An 11295-nucleotide genomic window follows, 5' to 3' on the forward strand; every position below is an offset into this window, starting at 1 on the left:
GCAGGCAGATCTCTGTGAGTTCAAGGCCAGCCTGGTCTACAAAGCGAGTTCCAGGCCAGCTGGGGCTACAGAGACCCTGTCTCAAAAACAAAACAAAACAAAATCCAAAAAAAAAGAAATATACACACACAAGCCTTGCAATTCCATTAGGAAACTGAGGCAGGAGTTCCTTGAGTTCAAGGTCAACCTGTGAGGTCCTGTCAAAAAAAAAGGGGGTGGTGGTGGTTCAGGATGTAGCTCAGTGGTAAAGAGTCTGCCTACCATGTCACCATGTTGGAGGTCCTGGGTTCAATCCCTGGCATCACACACAAAAAAGAGTGACAAAAACTTTGCCTGGCATGGTGGGAACACACCTGCAATCCTAGTATTTGGGAGGTGGAGGCAGGAGGATCAGGAATTCAAAGTCATCCTTGGCTACATAGAGAGTTTGAGGCTAGCCTGAGCTACATAAGACCTTGCATCCAAAAAAAAATTTAAAACCAAAACAAAGCAAAACTATAAATTTACTTCCTCAAAGGGGCTCCAATGCTCTTACACAAGGCACAACAGTTGTTTTGGGGTGTTTTTATGGTCTTTTTGAGACAGGATCACCCCAGAGCCTCAGCTGTCCTAGAACTCACTATGTAGACCAGGCTGGCCTTGAACACACAGAGATCCACCTGCCTCTGCCTCCCAAGTGTTGGGATTAAGGGCATGTACCACCACACCTGGCAGGTCACAACAGTTTTAAGTATGGATTTCAGTTCAACTTGTTTGGATTTCTTTTTTCAACTTTATTGAAATATAATTTACATACAATAAAAATACATTTTAAGTGTTCAGTTTGAAGACTTTTGGCAAATTTATATACACATATAACCACCTCTATGATCAAGACAGAGAACACGTTCATCATCCCCAAAGGCTCCCTGGTGCCCCTTCCCAGTCAGTCCCCACCCTGCCCCCAGCCACAGGCAACCACTGATCTGCTTTCTGTCACTATAGATTAGATCTGTCTTTTCCAGAATTTCATATAAATGGAATTATGTAATATGTACTCTTGGTGTCTCCCTGTTTTCATTGAGAATATTTATGAGTGTACCCTTATTTAAAGATTAATTTTATTTTTATGTGTGTGTGCATGCATGCATGTATGAGTGCAAGTGCCCTCAGAGTCCAGAAGAGGGGGTCAGATCCTCTAGAGCTGGGGTTACAGGTGGTTGTCAGCTACCTGATGTGCCTGATGTGGGTACTAGGAACTGAACTCAGTTCCTCTGCAGGAGCAGTACAAGCTCTTAACCGCTGACCTATCTCTCAAGCCCCAGGTTTACACATTTTTATTGCCAAGTAGCATCTCATCTTATGGGGACGTGTTTGTGTTTGTGTTATTTCTAGATTTGGCTATTGTGAGCAACACTGCTATGAACGTGCATGCCTGAGTCTTTGCATGAAAATCTTAGCTAGGGAAACACCTACAAGCTGAATGACTGGGTTATAAGGTAATTGTATATGTTTTTATAATACATATATTTTTAAAGATTTATTTTTATGTGTATGAGTGTTTTACCTGAATGTATGTAAGTGCCCTATGTGCATGCTGTGCCCTGAGGAGGCCAAAAGAGGGTGTCAGATCCCTTAGAACTTGAGAAACATAGCTGGGCGTGGTGGCACACGCCTTTAGTCCCAGTACTTGGGAGGCAGAGGTGGGTGGATCTCTGTGAGTTCAAGGCCAGCCTGGTCTACATAGTGAGTTCCAGACCAGCTGGGGCTACATGGAGACCCTGTCTCAAAAAAAAACAAAAAAGAAAACAAAAACAAAAACAAAACAAAAAAAACCCAGAGAAACATACAGTTGGGAGAGGCCAAGTGGGTGTTGAGAACTGAACCCAGGTCCTCTGCAGTAAGTACTCTTAACCACTGAACCATCTCTCCAGCCCCCAGTAAGCTTATGTTTTTAAGAAGCCAAAGAGTGGGGACTAGAGAGATGGCTCAGTGGTTAAAAGCACTGGCTGCTCTTCCAGAGCATTTGCATTTCCCTCATTTTATTTTATTTTTTGTCCTTTTGAGACAGGGTCTCCCTGTAGCTCCAATTGGCCTGGAACTCACCATGTAGACCAGGCTGGCTTTGGATTCACAGAGATCCACCTGCCTCTGCTTCCTAAGTGATGGGATTAAAGGTGTGCACCACCACACCCGGCTACATGTATCTATTGTTTTTGTGTGTGTATGCATGCCCATGCCATGGTCCACATGTGGAGATTAAAGGACAACTTGCAGGAGTCGGCTCTCTATCATGTGGGTTCCAGGGATTGAACTCAGGTCATCAGGCTCAGCAGTAAGTGTCTTTACCCGCCCAGCCATCTCACTGCCTCTGTCCACCCAAAAAATTAAAGAAAAGGAATCAGATTGTCTTATTGAATTGTAGGAGTTTCCTGGGTGCAGGTCTTCTGTCAGATGCATAAATTGCAGATATTTTCTCCCAGGCTATAGTTTACCTCATGATTTTCTTAGCTGTTTTGATCTTGATTCTACTAGTTTCATGTACAATTTCCAACAAGTCACTTACTTAGTCCTTTTGTTTGTTTTGTTATTTTGTCTGTCCAACTTTTCATCTTCAGTAAAGTAAGGATGATAGTGCCTGCTGAATGGCTGTTTTGTGACAACCTGGTGGCCATGCCTGTAATCTTGCCTCTCTCCCAGGTCTGGCCAGGATGAGGTGATGGCTCTTGAGGTTCCCATGGGCAGCCAAGGGACAGGATATATGATACAGTCATTTTGCTCCAACATAGAGATTTGAGGACCCCAGGATGTTATACCCAGAGGCTCATCATCCTGTTGATCACTGGGAGGAGAAATGTCTTTGGAACCTTACAACCCCTGGCTGAGAAGCCATAATTATTCATGTATACCTAGGACCCCACAGTCACAAAAGCAACAGTGGCATGCATAGGCCACCCATCACACTCTGGGTGCCTGTGCAAAACACAGATCCATGAGAGTGCACCACTGTGAAGACTTCTCCCTCACCCCCTGCCATTCATCAGCAGTGCCAAGCTCACTGGCCAGCCTGTGCATAATTCAGAGGTTTGGTCCAAAATAGTCCCATGTAGACCCAGCTTTGTAGATTGGGGGGGGGGGGGAGAGGAACAGCGGCAGCAAAGGGAGAGGCCTTCATCAGATAAAAACCCTAGAGTTGGAGTCCTGCTTGCTGGGTAACTGGCCAGAGAACCTTCCTGAGCAGCCCAGGGCACTGTCTTCCCAATTTCCCCTCCTCATCACATCCCTAAACCCTCCCTCTCTGTCAATTGCAGCCAGCTGGCCATGCACACCTGTTGGGGCCTGGGGTCACCACTTGTGTGTTGCCAGCTCCCTGATACCCAGAACCCAGGCTGAGAGGAGACACCACTGCTCAGCTTTGGGGCATTTTTATTCTGACTCTCCTGTCTTTACCTTACCAATCAATCAGCTGATAAGTCCACAAATATTTACAGAGTACTTTCCAGGGCAGGTCCAGGTCCTAGGACATTGGAGGGCACACAGCCATGCCCAGAGAGACTCACACCGAGGAACAGGATAGCAACAGAAAAGACTAAGAACAGTCTAGGGAGGGACAAGGACCAGATAGCAGGGAAATTCCAGCTGAAGACTTGACCTAAATTGGGCTTTCCTGGGTGAAGGGTCAGTTCAAGGAGGCAGGAAGAGCTGGATGAAGGGCTGGAAGGTCCATGACCATCTGGATGTAGTAAGGTTGGCTGATGGTCACATGAGGAAGTCATGGGGCGAGCCTTGAGTGAAGTTCATGTGTTCTTCAACCTTGTAGTTCAACAAGGACAGAGAATTCACCACCATACACAATCTATTCCCAAGATTGTATGTCAGGGTGTTAAGGCACTTTCCTTTGGTGTTACCCAAATCCTTGCCCATGACCTTGGGCAAGTGACTTAACCCTGAACATTTCTTCTCACCTGTTAAATAGGTAATAGTAAAGTGGGTATCATAGTACATACCTGGGCTTGGAAGGTAGAGAGAGGAAGATTATGGTTTGAGCCCAGCCTGGGCTACATAGTGAGAGCCTGTCTCAAAACACAAGGGCTGTGGAGATAGTTTAAGTGGTCGAGCATTTGACTAGCATGTTGCAAGGTCCTAGGTTTGAGCTCCAGCACCACAAAAAATAAATGATAAATGAAATAAATGGGTAACATGTGGTAGTGTATACCAGTAACCTCAGCATTGGTGAGGTAGAGGCAGGAGGATCCAGAGTTCTAAGCCAGTCTGAGCTACATGAGATCCTATCTCAACACATACACACAAATGCACACACACAAGATTTATAATAAATGGACATAGGGTACTTAGCTTGGTGGCTGGCTCATGGAGAGTATGCTACTACTAAGGAAGAGATCTTGGCAGATAAGGCCTTTGAGCTGTTACATGAGACAAAATGCCTGGTCCCAGAACTGCTATAGCGGGTGGTCTGGTGGGCCCCAGGGATGTGAGGTGTGTTAGTCACAGGACACCATGGCAATCCCCTAGGGTTTGCTTTGTTTCTCCCTGTAAGAGTTAGTGGGTTGATTACTCTGACTCGAGTTCTGGAAGGCTCCTTCCCTTGTCTCCAGTGCATGACAGCCATCCCTTTAGGTCTCCAGCTCAGGCTCTCCATCACTCTGCCTCCACCTCTCTTGGCTTTTCAAATTGTGCCTTTCTAGGTTTCTTGCTCTGTTCCTTCCCAGTTCCCAGTTTCTTCAAGGCTCTCATTCCATCTCCTCACCTCTCTGGTTTTTCTCTATTTCCTGCTGTTTGGCTCTCCCTTCTCTCCAGGGACCTTCCTAAAAATTTACACTCCTAGAACTGGAGGTAGCTGGAAAGGAGTGAGGGGTCCCTGCCTGGGAGGAGCCCAGAGGCCAGGACCTGCCCTATTGATTAGAGAGGGTGGGAGACATCAGTGAATCCACTCCCAGCCTTGCCAGTGCTGCTAATATTAGCCCAGAAAGGCAGCTCACTGATGGATTAGGAGAAATTAAGAATTCAAATTCTGTAATTTGAATTTGAGGACCGCTGCTTGCTGACAGCTAATACTTCCCCAGAAATTAATGAGTGAAGGAGGGGATGGCAGTGCTGTTTCTTTTTTGACAATATCATTCCCCACACCCATGATCCATGCCTTTGAAACCCTCATCTCCAGGTAGGCACTCACCAATAGGGCTGGGTCCTATTTATCTTACATTTAAAAAATATTTTATTATTTTTATTTTATTTTATTTTATGTGTACGAGTGTATTGCCCGCATATAAGTGAGTTCATCCATGTAGTGCAAATGCCATGGAGGTCAGAAGAGGGCTTCAGATTCCCCTGGAACTGGGGTTAAGGACGGTTCGCAGCCACCAAGTGGGTGCTGGGAATTGAACCCGGATCCTCTGCAAGAACAGTCAGTGCTCTTAACCGCTGAGCCATCTCTCCAGCCCCTTATCTTAATTTTTTTTAAGAAATATTTATTTTTATTTTATGTGTATGCATGTATTGCCTGCGTGTAGGTAAGTGCACCCATGTCATACATTGACTGCAGAAGACAGAAGAGACTGTTGGATCCCCTGGAACTGGAGTTACGGACAGTTGTTAGCCGCCATGTGGGTGCTGGGATTCAATCCCAGGTCTTCTGCAAGAACAGTGTCCTTATCTGCTGAGCCATCTCTCCAGCCCATATTTATCTTTTTTTAAAAAATTATTTTTATTTTATGTGTATGAGTGTAATGTCTGCATGTAGGTGGGTGCACCATGTTGTGCAATGCCCTCAGAGGTTAGAGTGGGCATCAGATCCCTTGGAACTGGAGTTACAGATGGTTGTTAGTTGCCACCTGGGTGCTGGGACTCAAACCCTGGTCCTCTGCAAGAGCAGCCAGTGCTCTTAACCACTGAGCCATCTTAACCACTTGAGCCCTTTATCTTACATCTTATTCCTGGGTCCCAGAAATCTATGTGAACTGGCTTCTTAATTCCTGACCAAGCCCTCTTCTGCTTGCTAGTGTACCTACCACACAACTTGGGGTGGGGGCTGGGGGTTCAGGGAGAACTGAGAAGCCAGGAAAGGACAGGGTTCCAGCCCAAGTGGACCTTGCTGCATTCAGTACCCTCTGGCCATGTGCAACCCTGACAAATGTCTCATCTGTCTTTGTCTCAGAATTGTAGTATGTACAATTTCCTCCCTTTAGGGAATGCTATGAGGCACAATAATACAAAGCATGGTGGCTGCCCTCTCTCATCCCCACCCCCAGTATCCTTGCTCTTCAGGCTATCTGAGTGCCCTCCACACACTGCACAGTCCAAACATCCAAATTTCCTTGTAACCAACTTCTCCAGAAAGTCTGTCCAGATTTCACCCCATGAGACTGGTCTCATTTCTGCATCATATTCTCTGCTAAGTCTTGGAGTTGCAGACTATTTCTGAGAAAATATATTGTTCACTTTTGTGAGGTGGCACTCACCCTGTGCCTGGTACCCAGTAGGTATTCTATAGGTGACAAATGAAGGTAGGCATGCTCCTTGTGCCTTGTTGTCCCTCCTCCCACACTCTCCAGGTGCCCAGGATGTGCTTGTTGTTGGCTGGGAGACACAGGTCTCCATGACGTGTGGGATAAGGGAGACGCATCACTTCCTTAGGTGAGAAGTGTCCTATTGTCCCTTCTCCAAAATGGCACCTTCTAAGCAGTTTTTGTAGCATTGATATGGTGCTTGTCAGGGAATTGGGGAAGAATCAGAGGGAGCCCCTGGGAAAGGCAGACTCTGGACAATGAAGATGGAGTCCCAGGTAGCCTATTCACGAGGCCATCTGCTTCAACTGTCCATTTCTGGAGCACTGTCCTCTCACTCCAAGCCCAGGCCTACTTTCTGCCTGGCACCTGAACTCTGGCCCAGGGACATCCTGGGCTATTGGGGCAGACAGGCTTTACATGGCTCAGAGCCCACAGCTTCGCCTAGAATTAGCCACCAAGGAGTTGACACCGGAATGTTCCAGCCTCGTGGGGAGCCAGGACACGTGGTAAATCAGTAAAATGGCTTCCTTGTTGGAAGTGCCTTGGGGCCAACTAGGACCAACTCTGTCTTTGAGAGATGAGGAAACTGAGGCTCAGAGAGATTCACATGTGGTCAGATTTCAGTTATCTGTCTAGTAAGGTGATCACTGAGGCAAATCGTCTCAGATCCCTTTTAAAGACTCTTCTGGGTTCTGAAAAATCAGATGATTCCAATTCTGCTTCCTCAGACTATTGTTTGACCCAAAAAGTCTACTTGGAGTTGACAGGGTTGGCGGTGAAGAAGTAGGGAGGCTCAGGTAAGAGGCTTCTTTGGGCCACTAGAGTTCTGTCCCCATCTAGCCTTTTCCTCGTGTCACTTGCTAGGGAAGCCCTCTCTACAGTGTCTTTTCTCCTGCCAAAGTTCACCCTGGATCCAGTGATGGAAGGGAAGGGGTTTTATCTGGGGGTGGGGGGGTAAGTCCTGGAAGTGTCCCATCCACTGCCCTTGGAGGATCACAGGCAATCGGCTCTTGCCTGACATTCCCAGGCTGCTCCCACCCCTTGAGTGGCCCCTCTGATGCACAAATTACCTTTTCCCAGATCCAATTAAAACGGTATTTGGAGCAAGGTTGAAATAATCACATAATCATTTTCTCCAGTAAAGTTACTGGCTAAAGCCTGATTTAAAAGCTGAGCTAGTAATTGAATCTGAGGGGCAGTGACAGCAGACGGGCTGGGGTGGGGGACTGGTGGCAGCATCTGTGATCACCCTGACCACCACTGCCTGTTCTGTGAGTATGTGTGTGTGTGTGGCTATTGGAGGACAACAGGCCAGAGTCTATGCCATCAAACTTGTACAGATAAGGAGGCCACATGCTCAGAGTAACCCAAGAGTCAAAGCCAGGACACAAACCCACTCTGAGTCCCTAGCCAGAACCCTGTGTTTCCAATCTGTCCTAAAGGAAAAAAGCCCTGAAGCCCAGAGCCACATTCTCCTCATCCTCTCTTGCCTGCCTATCCCCCTTCCCCTTGCCCAACACACATCATGTCCTATGTTTCCCTTGGCTGGTCCTGCCACATCCTCTTATTGGAGGGGAGTCAATTACCTGCTTGCTTTCTGGCCCAGTGAACCATGTATATAGTAGTGGTGGTATAAACAGCCAACACCCCCCCCCAGAGTGGCCCACCTGTTTGGTTCCATCTCTGTGTCCTTCCTTCTGACACTGGACTCAAAGGCTCAGTCTTCTCTGCCACTTGTAGATCATTCTTCCCACCTTCCAACTCTCTTTCCTTTATTCAGGAAATAATTCACCACATCCTTGCTCCATGTGAAGTTCTAAGGGTGCTGGGATGGGCGGGGACAGACAAAGTGGCTGCTGTCCTTAAAAGGAGTTGAGGCCAGAGAGATGTTCGGTGGTTAAGAGCACCAGCTGCTCTTGCAGAGCACCTGGGTACAATTCCCAACACCCACATGTTACGCTAACAACCATACGTAACTCCAGTTCCAGGGGATCTGATGCCTCCTTCTGGCCTCTGTGGGCTTTGCACGTACATACATGAAGGCATAACACTCATACACAAATAAATAAATTAAAAATAAATAAATGAGTTAAGGACTAATGACACAATGGGGTGGGGGTATGTGGCTTACCTTACCTGCAGATTTCTGGCTAAGATGAGCTCTAAACTGAGGCATCTAGGCTGCACAGCAGTGTATTCTTTCAAGACAAATGCCAAGGCCAGAAAGAAGCAGATGAGGCCCTAGGTGAGGGTGATGTCAGTGTCTTCTCTGGAATGGGCACCATGGTGTCTGTCTCAAAGGGAGATGGAAAGTTCCACTCCTTTGTTTATTATTCACGAAGGGCATTGGACCTCGATCCCAGACAAGGGGACGCAACCTGACCAAAGGAGACAGCATGGAAAGGGTTGGCCGGGGAGGCTGGAGCTGTGACTCGTTGGGATACAGAGCAGCAGCCAGGTGAGGGACTTGGCTAGTCCCATGCTAGGAGTCCTGATGCAGGAAACTATAAAATTGGCAGCTGGCAGGGCTCAGTCTGACAGTTATTGCCAGTGCCCAGAAAGGAAGTGTTCTCTGGACCTTGGGTGCTCTGGGTCCCAGGAGTCAAGGTGAGGTTAGTTCTCTTCCTCCACCCCCCTTCCTCTTCCTCCTCTCAGACAACCTACCTCTGCTGTGCTCTCTGCCTCCCTCATGGTTGGTGCCAAATGTGCCATTCCAGAACTGACTGGCCAGTTGAAGAGGTGACCTCTTTCCTGGGCCGCAAAGCCCTCACCCCTCCAGAAGTTCTGGAGGGGACCTAGTCACATGAAAGCTTTGTGCCATTCTTACCAAGCCAATGGCACCACTCACTGAGTGTTCTGCCCCTGGTCATGCCTGTGGCCCCTCTGCCCTTCCTGGTATGCTGGCTTCCTGGTCAGCAGCTGCAGGGGTGAGTCACCACTCTCATTAGAGCTTAATTAATCAATTGAGTTAATCAGACAGCTGAGATGTGCTGTGGTTGCAGATGGGTGTGGGAGAAAGCAAGCCAGTGCAAGAGGGGCTGGGCCGGGTGAGCTAGGGCTGACAGGGTTAGGGCTGGAGCCCAGCCTGCAGGGTTGGTGAGAGAGGAAAGCACTGGCCGAGTCCACATTTGGGATCGTTGGAAAGGAGGACGAATGGGCTTGGCAAGAGCGCATAGTGGTGACTCTGAAAGGTACCCTTTGTAGGGTGCCAGAGACGGAGCCTGGGAAAGACAGACGGGGGACCTCTCGCCTCTCTGACTTCTCTCCGTTTTTATCTTGTCACGGGTGTCTCTGAGAGCTGTCTGAAATCTTTATTTGAATGGAATGGGAAAAAGAAAAAAAAAATAGAAAAAAGGTAGTCCTCACATGTCTCATGATCCCAGCTGATTGGGGGGGAGGGGCAGACCAGAGGAGCCAGAGGTGTTTGGAGGTACAGACAGGGACTCGGGCTGAGAGAGGACAGCCATAGCATCTGTCCAGCTGAGCTGCTGGGGCTCTGGACATCTGGCCTGGGTAAAGGGGAGGGGCCGAGGGAGCAGGGCCAAGGGTGTGCAGGAGGCCAGTAGGAATCCGGAGGTGGGGAGCTGTATGTACTGTATGTACTGTGCTGTATGAAACATCCATCCGGTCATCTGTTTTTCCTCACATCTGACCTTGGTGTTACCTTGGGGTGGAAGGTGAGTGGGACAGGAAGTAGGAAGGTAGAAACTGGACTCAGAGGGGGATACCTGGGACACTGCCATCGTCCTGCCTTCTAGGGGTCTGCCCTATTCTTAGGGTGACGCAAAGTAAGAGAAAGAAGCTGAGGGTGATTGGGAGATGGATTAGGGGAGGGTAGACATTTCTGATTAGACTCCCAGGAAAAGGTTCCCAGAAGAGGGCATGTTTGGACCAGGCCTTGCACAACCGGAGGCACTGCAGTTAAGTAGAAGTGGGTGTGGGAAGGAGAAAGGTACATTGGAAGAGAAAACTGCTCAGGCAAAGGTAGGAAGCCGGGCCACATCGGGCAGAGGAGTGGGGCTGTCTTTGTCAGGAGAAAGGCCTTTCTGGATGCCAAGTCAGAACGTTTGAAACTAAACTGGGAATTAACACAGCTGTGGAGGAAGAAGCTCAGTGGAAGTAGTTCTGTATAGGACGAAAGGCAGATGGAAAGCCTGAAACCAGACAGGAGGAAGCAACAGAATTTATATGTGGAGGCATGGAAGTGGGCCCATATATATGAACTTGGGTTTTTATATCATATATACATCAGTGGGTCTGCATACATGTACACATGTACATATTTTGGTTTTGCTTTGTTTTGTTTCTTGAGACACAGTCTCACTGGCTGGCCTGGAATTCACTAAGTAATCCAAGCTGGCCTTGAACTCATGGCAATCCTCCTCAAGTCTGAAACCACAGAAAAGACTAGTGGGCCAAAGGGTCTGGGGCCATTTGGCACAGGATCATCCTGGCAGTGAGAGCTCCAGGCTCCTAAGCCCCTTCTCTGGCTTCTACTATTAGTGGAAACTATCAGGCCAGCCCCAGGAGGGCTACCTCCCTGCCAGCCAGCACTGAGCACCTTGCACATTGCCCTGCAATAGCCCTGTTCACACTTCCCACAAGCTCTGGTGCTGAGAACAGCAGAGAGGGGTGTGCTGGATAGCTACTTAGTGTCAACTTGACACACCTGGGTTGAGAGAGCCTCAATTGGGGAATTGCCTCCATGGGGCTGGCCTGTGACCATGTCTATGGGGCATCTTCTTGATTGTTGAGTGATGTGGGAGGGCGCCATCTACTGTGGGTGGTG

The sequence above is a fragment of the Nannospalax galili genome, unplaced genomic scaffold (genome assembly GCF_000622305.1).
Source record: "Nannospalax galili isolate Female #2095 unplaced genomic scaffold, S.galili_v1.0 scaffold95, whole genome shotgun sequence".
Classification (NCBI taxonomy): domain Eukaryota; kingdom Metazoa; phylum Chordata; class Mammalia; order Rodentia; family Spalacidae; genus Nannospalax; species Nannospalax galili.